Here is a 13710-nt window from a genome sequence, read left to right on the forward strand (position 1 = left end):
TGGACAATATTACGACTTGACGCATGTTCGGATAATTTTCTCGCGAAAGATCCTCGCAATCCAATTCGCAAGGACCAACAGCAGGGTCGCTGGGTCTAAGGATAATTTTTATAGAGGCCACGATTCACTATGACGCCGTTACTCTCCGGTCCTCGTCGTTGTCCTTGGACGAGTAATTTCTTCGAGGATCCCCCTCGTCTCAGAGACCTCTGTCTCTTCTCTCCCTCGTCTTTTCTTCATCTTGCCTCGTTGCTTCTGCTTCAGCCGGCGCCAAGATTCCAGATAAGACCCGGAGAAAAATGCGAGCGAGTATCTCGCCCTCCCTTCTGTGTACTCGTGCTTGCCTAGAACGTAAACGATCCCGTTGATTAAAGATGACGTTTCGGGGACTCCCGGTTACGCCGATGAAATTCGAAACGGGACATTCTATGAGTCTTATGGAGTGTGTCCTGACAAATCGCCCGGACCCATTTTACTCCATTATTCGTTAATGCCGGCGTGGACCTCCTACGAATTGAAAAATTATGCCGGACAGATCGGATCGAAGCTACGCGACACTGCGCCACACACTTATCTGTCCCCGATTTCGTTTATAGCAATGCCTCTAGGGCAACGATAAATTAAATCTTATTCAAGTCCATCTAGGGTCTAGATTATTGCTGCTCCATTAAATAGATTTTCGAAGGAGTCAGAGAATCAGTTTGTAACATTCTCATAATTGTCCGCAAATTGAATTGTGCTTGCCAATTTTCTTGCAACAAATTAATCGAGTGTACGCCGGTTGAATAATTATTATAATCGAGCGGAGTGATCTACCAGCATGCTGGTATTATATTTAGAATTTTGTCTCGGTTCTGAGGGGGAATGAATAATTAATGAGCGAGCTTCAGTCTTCATCAGGGGCAGCAGCAAACGAATGTCTGCCCGGAGAAAAACATTATCAGATCTTTACACGGCCTCAGTCGTAGCTACCGGTATGTAACCACCTGTCGAAGAGGTGTTCTACCTCCCTAACCAGCTCCCGTTGTCAGAACACTCGTTAACAAGAAATTTGTGACTACTCGGTCCCCATTAAGGTGTAATGGCGAGCCTTGTTTCCTTTCCCACTATATTTTCGACCGGGTAATCACCGTAAAATTTCGCGTTGCTGAACCCAAACAAGCAGTTTCCTCCTTCGTTCCGTATAATAAAATCGATCCGGCCTCGTACGCTGTTTCTCCAGGGGCTCCCATAACTATGGGCGATTAAAAAAAGGTGCGCGAGCTTCCGAATCTTCGATAATTCTAGTTCGAACTTCAAAGGGCCCGATGAACGGGGCAGAGTCACGAGATTCTCGAAGAGATTAGGTAGTTTTCGGATCTGGACCTTGTTAGGCCCAATCATGGCGCTTTTATTCCGGATACCTACTTCGTTTCTGAAAATAGCAGGGCTCTCAGAATTTTGGGACAATTTAACTTAAACAACTTCTCTCCACGATTCTTAATAAAGTGCCATATAAAAATTTGTGCTATTGTAAAATTTCGAATTATTAGGTTCGTTTGTTTTCTTGAAGTGAATTCTAAATAATGTTTAGGATCGATTCGGGTGATAAGGGGCGAAAATATTTAATCCTGGGGCAACGGAATCGAAAGATAATTGTGACATCGGTTGCTTTGACGTTTGAAAGACGTACATGCCTTTTCTATTATTGCATTCTTCCCGGCAGCTCGTTCCTCGACTTCTTTTCCCGCGTTCACGTCAATTTGTAGAAACTTACGTCCGAGAACTTAGATAAACGATCATTACCGGGTTGCTCTTGCGAACTACCCTTCGGGTACGACTCATTAGTACTGGCAAGTGTCACGATTCGTACAAGTGGAAGACAGGTACGGTTCGATGAACTTCCTTCCTCGATTCAGACGTTTTAATTGTGCGAATCAAGCAGTTGGAACAGTGTCGGGCCGATTCTTTGTCATGTAGGGTCGCGGGGATCCGGAACGCTTCGTGTCTCACATCTCGCAAAACGTTCTGGCACCGTTCCCTAGGGCAAAAAAACCGCTGAGAACGATTCTTAACAATTTTTTTCCTAATGTATTCCTCGACGACCGCTGAAATACTTTGGAACGGATTTAATACTGCCGCAGTCGCGGAATTGATGTTTTATAATTCGTCCAAAGGTGGAAGGGATATTCGATTTTCTTAGATCGTGCAGTTCCCGTTTTCTTGGAGACCTTGCTGTAGAAACAATATACATGTAAATGTATGTGCCACTTGAACCAATACAAATTTTGTACAATTTTTTGAACAAGAATTTTTACATCTTTTTGCTGCAATAAATTTTGAATAAATCCTTTACATTACTCGTTTTGTGTGTATTCAATAAATGACTAAACATTTCAGTATTCTACGAGTAAATTGCTCCGGTTTCGTATGTAAAAGACCATTTAGAAGGGAAATATTCTAGGTCGGAAGAAATGTTTCGTTTTAGGATGAAAATTGCTTCGAGTGCAAAGGATTAGTGACGCGTTGGGTATTGCAATATCTTTTTAACGATCGACGGAGGCTTATAGTGTAGTTGTAATTTCTTATAATGGGAATGGCGAGATCGACGATTGTGTAAGCACGTGGCACAGGTGTAGCACGACGTCGTTATTAAAGATGCGACCCGCCACCGGAAATTCATTGTGCGTCTGAACGACGGGGCTACGATGAGCGAGCAAACAGTATAAGGACAAGGGACCAGCGAAGCGAACCGGATTGAAACCGCATCAAACGCGGAATGGATATATAATTACGTTAGTCCCGTACTATCGGCTGAAAATAATAGGTTAGACGCGGTTTCGCGCTCAACGAGCGATAATTAGGTTCTGCTGGGTTCGTGGGCTACGTTCTAAACGAATATCCAGCCATCCTCAAACACATTGGACTCTAATCACATCTCATTATGTTTCACAACAATTTTCTCAAGAGCACAGGCGCCACCAAAATCTCTATATAATTCACTGTCTTTTATTTCCTCTCGAAAGCAAAGAAATACTTAACACCTTCGTCGGCTATAGTTCTTCTGTACAAGGGAGAAGACACTCTAATTTTTCAGTGTTTCTTTAGGGTGAAATAAAAATATTTTACACCCTTCTAGGAACTCGAAAATGAGGACCGTTCTACCAATAAATCTTTAGGTACAGTTCCAGCTAAATAATAAGCAGACGACATTAAAAATCGTTTTATACTGTAAATTATGAAAAAGAAGTGTAATTTGCCGAAGGGAAATGGTGGCAGGCTTTCCGATACGAGCAGCTCTCGCGCGGAAACTTTTCGGTGCGCGTCTCGAGAGGGAATAAAAAGTATTTTACACCTTTCCGGGGGTTTTAAAGTTCGCCGTGCTCCGCTAACGGAACGGTGACTATGGCTATAGCCGGGCAATAATACTGGATGGAACACCGTGCATCGTTTTATACCGGCAATTAGGAAAAAAAATAACAAAACTGGTAGTAAAGCGCTGACGCGCGCGCGGGAGGGTGGCGAACGCCAATATCAGCGCGTCGGTCTGTGAATATATTCGGAAAAATTGTATAACCGAGGAAGGCAGCAGATGAGTAAAAGTTCCTTTGCCGTCGAGTTATGATCAATTACGGAATAAGGGAAAGAAAGAAAGAAACCGTGGGGGAGAGGAAAGAGAAAGGAACTTACGACTGCGTTCCCAATAAAATTCCTCGTTGCGCAGGACGAAATTATTTAAAGCAGACTGCTCTTTGAGACGATTCCCTCGCGGAAACCCGTGAAGAAAAGCGGAAGGGAGCGTAACCCTTACTTGGACGAGAAGGAGAGGGGTTCTCTCGGCACCCCTGCCGGCTACAGGCAATTCGACTTTTCTGCCCTTTGAGTCGATGATCCCGGGCTCTAAAGAAAGAATCAGTCCCGAGTAAACCTCTCCACTAGAAGGACCTCGTGAATAGGGTAATGTTTCAAAAGACATTTTCCCCCTTTCGATATTTTCCCGCCGGCCACCGGGCTCTCGATCGCTTCAAAAATGCTTGCCCATTTATCCAACGAGTTCCTTTCATTGTCCACTTCATCAGGGCGGCGATTGAAAAGCGAGAGTTACCTTTCCGATTCAATCTTAGCTCTCCAATTACAAACCTAAAGATTACTAGACGGTAAATCTGCGTGTAAACATTTTGGAAAACTACTTTGGGAATATGAAGAAGCTCCCGAAGCACGAAGCGTCTGCGAAAGCGAGATTGTTGGCGTTCGCGGGGCAACAAAAATTTTATTTCGGCGGGAAAGTGTGTTCGATTCGGGGCTCCAGGTGAAATGCACGGGAAAAGTTTCGGCGGTGCTCGGCAGAAACGGAACGGGAACGTGTTTGATGAGGAAATAAAGGCGTCGAGGATATCCGGGCGTGTTCTCATTTACCTGAAATTCCACGTAGACGCAGCCGCCGGAAGCTTGTATACACTAGGCTTTGTGGGTAGTTAAGAAATATCCGTGTTTCGAGAAGGATAAGATTGTTCACCTCGCCGGAGAATTTTCGACAAACTTTCTTTCACGCAAGTTCCGCCACTCTTCCCAGTATCTTATATTTCCGCCGATCCTATAAGCTAACTTCGGAAACTATACTTAAAACGTGATTTTGGCACCGTTGTATTTTTCGACGGTGTAATCAAAGCTACGCAACTTGTAAACTGGGTTACAACCGGTATCTTTCCCGAATGAACTTTTGTGTCGTTACTGGCCGTTCAAAATTCAAAGTTCCTGCGGGAGCTAGCCGCAAGCCCTTCCTCTGTTTCTTTATTCCTCTGCTCCATTCCCGAAAGAACAATCTTCATCGAAATGTCAAAATTATTTACTTCACGAAGCCCTTTATCCTGACACAGTGGAAATAGTAGAACTACACGACCTAAGAAATTTTTCTCAGGATTTCAAGAATTTACTTCAAATTGGCAAACAGAGGCCAAGAAATTGTGGGCCAATTAAAGCGATAAGTTCCAGCGTTTATTGATCTCGAGTCTCAGCTTTGAGTCTTTGTTTTCCAAGGATCAAACGCCGCGCCGCGCCGCGGCGTTATTAGATAAATATGATTAACTGATTTGTTCTGCATAGCTTGTCGACTGACAGCGATATTATTAAGGGTTACGATTTCCAGGATGACGGTATAGAAGCCATTCTGTGCAGGATACAATGGTAATTAGTCTTATCTCCAGCCAACAAGATTGCTGGGTAGAATTCGTGTAAGAGAGAAACAGACGCTACAGCCAGAAGGAGATTGTTTCCAAGCTGAATTCCTGCGCGTTCCCTTCCACGTCTGCCGCTCTGCTAATATCCTGTGTCCAAAATCTAACGTCGAATCTCGGCGTTCAGATATCGGCGAGAATGCCGATTTCTACCCTCCAGGAAACTAGTTCCGACTAACAACTCCTGTTAGCTCGGTTATCTTTCTGAAACGAGCCTGTAACGTCCCGCAAAAACCATTTACTTAAAAACCAGACACACATACACGCGACACTTAAATACATTATTTCTTGGTTGGGATAATTCACTGAGACCTCTGCTAGATATCAAATATTTTCCTTTACGTATACCTGAATTTCCAATGGATAAAGGATAGATACAAATAGTAAGAAAATGTCCACGTCCAACGGAAGGATATTGCAATATTTCCGCAGCGTCGCAGGGGTGGTTTTAACATTTCTGTCGAATTTTTTGCTGGATCGAAGCCGGAGTTATTTGTCCGCGGAGCTGATGGCGGTGGTCAGCTCTTCGAAAGACAACGCGGACACGCCGCTGGCACAGTGACGGACAGTCGGTCCCGCGGGGGATGAACTACTTTTCCCCATGTAGACACTGTCCAGTACAATTTCCTGAATTGTATCCCGTTTCCTGGTTTCTGCCGTAGAGCGGCGCGGCACATACACACAGAGAATGATAGCGTCGCGACGCGCGTCTTCTACTACGTCCTCGATGTCTCACGTTTTTACGACAACGGTCCCGAGAGATCGATCCGTCTGCTACCAAATACTCGCGTTAGCCCACTTTCGCGAACGGCGCTCGACCATAAACGGAGATAAGGAGGCCAAAGTTTCGCGCGAGTAAAAACTTGGAACGCCCACACCCCCGACGCATTTAAAATCTCTAAATTTTCATAACGTTCGCGGCCAAGTTCCGCCTGGCGAGCCATTAGCCGGCCTCGCAGCTTCTCCGAGGAACAACTAGTGTTCTTCGAGCATATCCAGCTACGAACATTCTAGATCCTGCCGTTTTTAATGCAAAATTATCTGCACACGGATTCGAACGATTCTAGACGGCATTTTCTAGGGTTCAATCCTCTTATCGCCAGTAACGAGTGACGATAATTGCCATTTTGGCGGAGACAAATTATTAAGTCGTTCGGAAAAACGTTTCGTTTTCTCAAGGGAAATTGGAAGCCAATTTTTTACAATCTAGAATAAGTTTAATGACATTTAATGACAACTTAAAGGGGTAGACTCGTTTCCAGGATTGACAATTTTTATATCGCGTGAAGATCTAGTAATAACAGTCCAGTAATAACAAATAAAAGCAACGCCGTCTCTACACGATAAACGAAAAGATTTCCCGAATGACCTAATAATCCATTGTTTCTACAGATTTCTACAACGATTTATTTCTTCAGTGCACTACGGCACTCGTTAATTTTGATTTGATCGAGCAAACGAGTGTTCCACCGTCAGAAACGTTTATCAACTGCAACAGCGTTCCCAGTCTAATTTCGCCGGCAATTGCGAAGCCACGTGTGAATTGTTCGCACACTATCGAAGCCCGGAAAAAGTTAACCGATACTTTTCCCAACGCGCGGCGGGGGCCGGGCCCCGCGATCCTTATTAAGGGAGTCAGGGCCGGGAGGAAGTTAGCCTGCGGAATGCAGCGAAGAATTCCGAAATTGGGATTACACCGGACCATCCCCTCGGCGAGATTGGCAAGTGCGGAAAGTAAGTTCGCGAACGGAAGGACCGTGGAAATCGACGGGTGCGACAGTTGGCAACTGTTCTGCGGTTATTGGAACCGTATAAACAGTCCACTCGTTCGTTTGGAACTCGTGACGTCGTCCGGACTATCGAGAAGTTATTGGAGAGTACATAGTGAGCAAGTGAAGCGAATGGTTGGCTAAACGGCTACTAGATAGAACGAGAACCTCCACCCGACGACGGTATATTCCCTTTTTCTCATGCCTCATAACTTCTTCCTCGTTACAACGTGCTTCCACGCACCTGGTGATCGTGGAATTAAGAACGCTTGATTATTTACAACCGACCCCTATCCCTTTCCCTTCTAGACGCCCGCTCGAAACCTGCTTGGGAAATTCGACTACCTTTTCTTAATTGTTCCTAGACTAGCAATTTTATTCAAATTAAATCCTTAGACATGGACCGTAGACATCGAGTGGCAATGTTGTTTCCATGTGTTTTCGAACGGCTCATAACGCAACATTTGTTTCGCCAGTGGTGGAGCAAGTTCTGCGAGTCCGTTGACAAAGAGAGCCCCGGTCGGGAAAGTTGGTAACTTTGCGTTCCGCCTGTTTGGATTGGCCAGGGAAGCGGTTCCCTGGTTCTCACCACTGTTGGTAATGTGGCAGCGACTTCGTTACCAAGCAGCCGGTGCGCCCCAGCTACGATTTAGCTGTAATCACTGAGCCGGACCAGCTCCGTGAACCCCGTATTCCAAGAATGTCCGAAGTGTTCGTCGTGTAGATATTCGTCGAACCTCGGATCCAACCTGGAAGACGGAATATCAACACCACCTGGTTACCATTCGGCGAGCAGTTGACCTCGTTTCGCGAATTTCATTGCCAATGAAAGCCCGTGTCGCCCTGCAAATTATTTCACTCCCTTGTCCTGGCCCGCAGTTCCTGACGTAATACGTTTCTTAAACTCTGAACAATTCCATTTCAGAGTCAGACTATACGGAGCCCATAGATGCCTCCAGGTTACGTAATATAGAGGATGGTCCACCTTAAATATCTCATTCATTTTTGAATGCTTTGCAAATTTTATTTTTCTCTCAAGGTCATTTTTTCCGGAGTTTTAACATATATACCGAAAAGATTCAACTTGAAATTTCAATAATCGCAAATTAATAATATGTTAAGTTGACTTATAATACATTTTGAAGATGCGTTCAGTTAAAATAAATCAAAGTGAATCGATTATTGGAGCATTATTTGTGATGTGTACGGAATACGTCTAAATTACTACACTTTCTAAAGGTTTTTTCACCAGTGAAGGGTTGAAACAGCGCCACGCTGAAAGCAACGGCGGACAGAACGTCGCAAAGGGAGAAGAAAGAAGTGATTCCGTGAAGAATGACGTGGTTCGCGAAAAAGCCAATTAATTCGCAGTGGTAACGCGATTCGGAAGGTTAATCGCGCGTTTCGGGTGGCATCGCTGCCACCCAAGTCGACACACACGAAATGGGTAACACGTGTTTGCTAGTCGCGAGAGCAACAGACTGTTTAGCTTGTCGCGATTAATCTTACATGGATTCCGCGTATTTCGTTTCGGGACGCGCACGCATGAAGGACCTAAAAGCGAACGCGCGAGGCGTTGCTGAAACGTATAGAAACCGACAGCCCATAAGGGAAAGGGAACGGGTAAACCGACGCAGGGCTTGGAGGAAAGATCATCATCGTGATAAAAGGCATCCTGCACTTCGCGGCGGGGAAAAAAGGAATAGCATTTCTGAGGTCCGCCCTCTTTGTGTCTAGACTTCCGACTCCTCTTTCACGTTCCACGTCTGTCCTTTCATTTGCCAATTGGATACGTGTCGCCGCGAGCAGACCTATCCTCGCTCGAAACATTCAAACTTTTCGATCCAGGCACACAAGACGTGGAATTCTCATTCAATTAACGCTGAACTTCGAATCGAGCTTTGTCATTTCTTTGTTCCCACTGTGAAATAGTACTTTTCTTCATTATTGCTTTAGTTTAGTATGGGTTTATAGTGGAGCAGCGAGGCGAGCTGTGCGGTGAAAAAAAAGAAAAACAAAGAAAATACATATGTACTTTTGCTTTAGTATGTGTCGAAACTCCTTCCCCATAATTACAAAACTTCTTCACCTTTTTTATGGGACTTTCACCAACCTATTGATTTGAACTGTAGAATGAGAATTTGAGAATGAGCATTTTCTGCAGATCGGTCGTGAAAAATGGGGGAATCCCTCGCTTGCAGTGACAGCAATTAGCGACTGGAGGTACAGGCCCAAGCACGGTGGACAAGGTCGATCCCCATGGCGCATTCGTTACAGAATCGCCGGAGACAGGCCGATTCCCCGGGCGCATGCGGGTCGAATCGTAAAAATATCATCCAAATTTCACGAGGGAATTTATTGCTGGTACGATCGGCCGTAACAATGGCGGCCGGATAGCGGGCCGCCATGAAAATCCTGGCTTGTCATGATTTCACGGGGCAGCGGTGTCAACCGTAAGGAACCGAGTGTCAAGGAGCCTCGTGTATTTTTCACGGCCGATTCTTCGGAGGAGGAACTTGCGAACGTTTCGTTGCACGGTGCGGTGGAGAATGCATTATTCCGTGGATCGGAAACGGAGACCCCGGGCTTTTCGAACGAGCTCTCTCTCCCTCTCGTTCATGTTCTCTCCCGTGCTCTCTCTCTCTCTGCGCACTCGACTGTCGCTGTTTCAATAAACTCATGGGAATCGCAGGCTAGGATGTGTGTCGCCGAAACCTGTCACTGCTAGTAGCTTCTGAAATATTAAACTAGCGAATGCAGGCTGCAGTATGCATTGATGCGTGCCTGTGTAAATCGCGGCCGTTGCATGTAGTCAGAACTGTGCGCGTTGTCGTGTGCGTGCTGGTTCTCGATATACGTCGATCTACTATTTTACCGGACCATCATGTACCAGCATATTAACTGGATACAATCGTACGGTGTGCTCGCATAATTAACCCAGTTGCGGATCTTCGGGCGAAATAAAAGTTTCGGTGTGGGAACTGGAGCCTGACAGGTGTTCCTTAAATTGATGCATCAAACCTTATGTCAATGACTGCCAGAACTTCATAATTTATCCGAATTTGAGAAAAAATATTAGACGTTCCATTTAGAAAACTGAAGGTGATCCTCGCATCTCGATAACAAAAGCCCCAGGAAACCATGCAACATTTGTTCGAAACATTTGTTCGTACAACATATAAGTAACTTACGAGTTATTTGAGATCGTCACGTTACGAGACTCTGCCTGTGTACATTCATTCGCTGTCTCGAAGCTTCGAGAAGGGAGGGTGAAAAATCAATTCCAAAAATGGCGATTTACATGAAGATCCAGGACTCAGCCCGCCGACCAGCAGTTCCCAGACCGAAGTGTTAAATAGTTTGGTAACTTGGTTGATCGGTTTTCCGTTCGGTAGCTATGACAACGAAACGTTCCGAGGAGGATCCTGGAGCGTCGAATCGGACGATGCTTCGGTACGTTATCCTGGACCGGTGGGGTAACCGGAGCCTGCTCCCGTCGCGCAGAGTCAAGTAAATATTACAATTAGCCAGTTCGCTAACGATGTAACTCGTTTACGCCGGTGGTTCCCCCATGCTCGCGCATAATAGCCAGGACCGGGAACAGCACGAGACTGGAACTCGGTGCAGTTGCAGCGGCGGCGTTGCACCACGTTACGATCCTGGTCCCATGGCGATCCTGGGGCCAGGGTATTACACGCGGCCCAGGCATTACGGAGCAATCGTCCGGTGGTCGAATCGAGTGACTCCCGATTCCCAATACGCACTCCATACACGGCGTGTCAGCCCAATTTCCTCGGAAACCCGTGTCGTTACGCGGACCAATGGTAACGCGGCCCACTCGGATCCTGACGCGCCTATCGCGGCGTTAATTAATAAATGGGGATTCGATTTGCCCGGGATAATTGAGGAATTAACAATGCTCGATCGACCAATCGATCCCTGCTCCAACCGGAGTTTACCTGTTCATTCTCGCCTCGAAACTGTTCGTCTTCCCACGACTTTCCGATCGCTCGCTTCGCGCACCAATGCTGTTTCGTTGTTTGATCTTTTCATGCCTTTTTGAGGCAATAGTTGAGAGTACAGAAATTTTCGTTTCAAATGACTCAGGGAACACTGTTCAAACAAGTGCTACATCTGAGCGACTTAATTCAGGGGTCGACCAGCACTAATTTTCTCGCAACCTGCCATCCGGTCGTTCAAACTTCGCCCCTGTTGTCGGCACACTCGACGCGAACGGTCCAGGCTAGACCGTATGCTTTGCGATAACACTAAACGCGTGGCACCTAAGCGAGCGCACACAGATTTCGTGTAGCTCGGTTCACTTTGTTTTCGCTGTTCTGTTTGAGATCGCTCCATCATGCCACGGTGTATCGTGGAAGAGGGAACCAGGCGGTGTAAACGCGCCGTCTGCGCCGATAGATCGATGTAAAACAGGAGAAACGCCGATATTCCACGGCCATTAAGCGCCGAGTATAAACAGTTCGAATCTGTGCCGCATATTCGCCTAGCACGGCCTGGCGAAGTGCGCAGTATATTCTTCGAACCTGACATAAATCAACGCTTGAGACGCCTTCGCTGCTTTCCACGACAAAATCTTTGAACCTCGAAGCAGTTTTCGCGAAGGAAGAAGCGAAATCGACGTAGAAATCTGTTGCTGGGAACTGAATCATGCAATCAGGACACTGTCCTGTGATTAGGCATTTGGCTGACGATGAGGATACCGAATACATCCCTCTGCTGAATACCCCGCCACGCGTGGGAGGATTCTTTGAGGTGTTCTGAAAAGGCATTAAACGCGAGATCCTGTGTCCGCAGGATGTCCCCTTACTATGCCGGCGGAGCATCGTCTCGCGTGTTTCGCTCGTGCTAGCAAAAGCCCGGGTTGCTTTTATTTCTGCATCTTTGAAGGATTCCGGGGCGCGAGAGCCACGCAACGGCAGATTCGAATAGCATTGTTCACCGGGGGACAAAGTCGAGTGCAGGTCGGCCGCGGGCCGGGTTAACGAGACGTTTAATTGTGAGCGCGCAGCCCGGTGACAGCCGAGAGCGTTTACCCCTTTTCGTCGGGGCTTCTCAAACGGAAAAGTGATGGCCGGGCGAAACAAGACCGCCGTTTAAAAGTGTAATAAATGACGGTGACACACAGCCCCGTGGTACACCGTGAGCACGGGCGCGGCATATTGCGACGCGGACGCGTGTCTACCCGCTTCGAGCAATAAATATCGCCAGGTGGAATCGCGCCGCAATTCCCCTTTCATTCTTTTGCCTGGCCCGACGAAGAAATATTCCCACTCTTTCTCTCTCTTTCGCTCTCTATCCGCCCCGCGGGGATTAAAGAAACTCGTAATTAAGTCCTCGCCGGTGTGAAACCCTGTCCCAGATTTATTTTCTCCCGTTAGCACCGCGACCACCCTCAACCGAATCGGCTGCGAGATTTTTGTTTGCGAATCCCGCAGACCGAAACACGTTCACCACGTATTTTTAACTCTCGCGTCAACACCTGCTACGTACTTTCAATTTTTCTTTACAATTCTTTGCTTCTATTTACTTGAATAATTATACCGAAAAGTTACAATTTGATTTTATTCCACACGTACGAGGTTCTAATTTTTTTGAAAATTTTGAAACGGGGATTCTCTGGTTCTGCGCCGGTAGATTTAGGCAATAACTGTTGCAGTTACATTATGCAAAAATTTCACGGAGCCTACCATGCACAGCGTAGCACCGGTTGAAGTATATTAACGTAGAGGAGAGAGGGAGAGAGAGAGAAGTATATGACGGAAGGGAGAAAAGGGCGAACCACTACAAAGGTTGAGCCACATTCAGACTGACGTGGTAATGCTGATGAATCCATTTAGCAACCGCAATATCTCGTGACAAAGGAGGGAACAGGAGGGATATGGTAAGGAGGAAGACAACCAGCGAAACGCGCGGAGGGGGGAAACAGGGAGAGAGAGCAGGAAGTGCAACATTGTTCCTCTGACAGAACATTTCCCATTCGTGCATAATACACATTTTACATTGCTGGTATCTAACTTTAACAGGCTCTTCCGCTTTTCAGCGCTGACGTCGACTTAAAGAAACTATTCGAATCGTTTCAACGCGATTGCGCCTCGTTAGAGAACCAAACTTTCCCATTGAAATAAAACACGTAGCCAATCCTTCTTCGTCGAGATTGGCAAATCAATTAACTCTGCGGAATTAACATCAGGGAAAATTGCTTCAAAGAATACTGTAATTTTTATCGAATCCGTAACTTCCAGGCCTAGGAAAATTGTTGTGTCACAAAAGGGACATTTGCGTTGGGAAAATTGGCAAAATGGCGGCGAAAACGAGGAATATTTGGAGCGGCTCAGGAACGGGAGCCGATGGGCGGTGGCGTAGGTGTTGGTATCTCGTCGGATAAATTCTCTTCGACGCTTTATCTCATATAAGAACGGGTCTCGGCGGTAACGTGTGGTACTGGCGACATTGCAGCGTGTCTCAACCCCCTTAGGTTCCGCGCGGCTCGACGGGCGTCGTGTAGGCAGGCGACGGGGGATTTAGTTGTATTTTATTCAGCCACTTTATTCCGGGAGTTGTCACAGTTTTACATTTCCATCGGCTGCAGGCAGCATCTGGCGCGTCGTCGGCAATCTCTATACTCTCTCTACTCTCTCTTCTCTCTCTTTCCGTGCACACTGTCTCGGTGAATCGTGAAAAGAGCGTGCGCGCACAGCTCGACACGT

The 13710-nt window shown here is 46.5% G+C and overlaps 2 protein-coding genes and 1 long non-coding RNA gene across 15 annotated transcripts in view; 1 reads left to right on the forward strand and 2 right to left on the reverse strand.

Moving 5' to 3' along the window:
- Ten-m (teneurin transmembrane protein Ten-m) overlaps window positions 1-13710 on the forward strand; it is a 534210-nt gene that overhangs the window by 111425 nt on the left and 409075 nt on the right. The window lies entirely within an intron of this gene.
- LOC143213769 (uncharacterized) overlaps window positions 1-13710 on the reverse strand; it is a 322076-nt gene that overhangs the window by 89960 nt on the left and 218406 nt on the right. The gene's annotated exons all lie outside the window — the stretch shown is intronic.
- Window positions 1-13710, reverse strand: part of LOC143213765 (sialin-like) — a 60529-nt gene that overhangs the window by 18720 nt on the left and 28099 nt on the right. For both annotated transcript variants that reach the window (XM_076433958.1, XM_076433957.1), the window contains exon 1: window positions 1-13710. This exon is cut by the window's left edge; it is cut by the window's right edge and continues 28099 nt beyond it. The gene's annotated coding sequence lies outside the window, so the exon portion shown is untranslated.

This window comes from Lasioglossum baleicum, chromosome 11 (genome assembly GCF_051020765.1).
Source record: "Lasioglossum baleicum chromosome 11, iyLasBale1, whole genome shotgun sequence".
In the NCBI taxonomy this organism is placed as follows: domain Eukaryota; kingdom Metazoa; phylum Arthropoda; class Insecta; order Hymenoptera; family Halictidae; genus Lasioglossum; species Lasioglossum baleicum.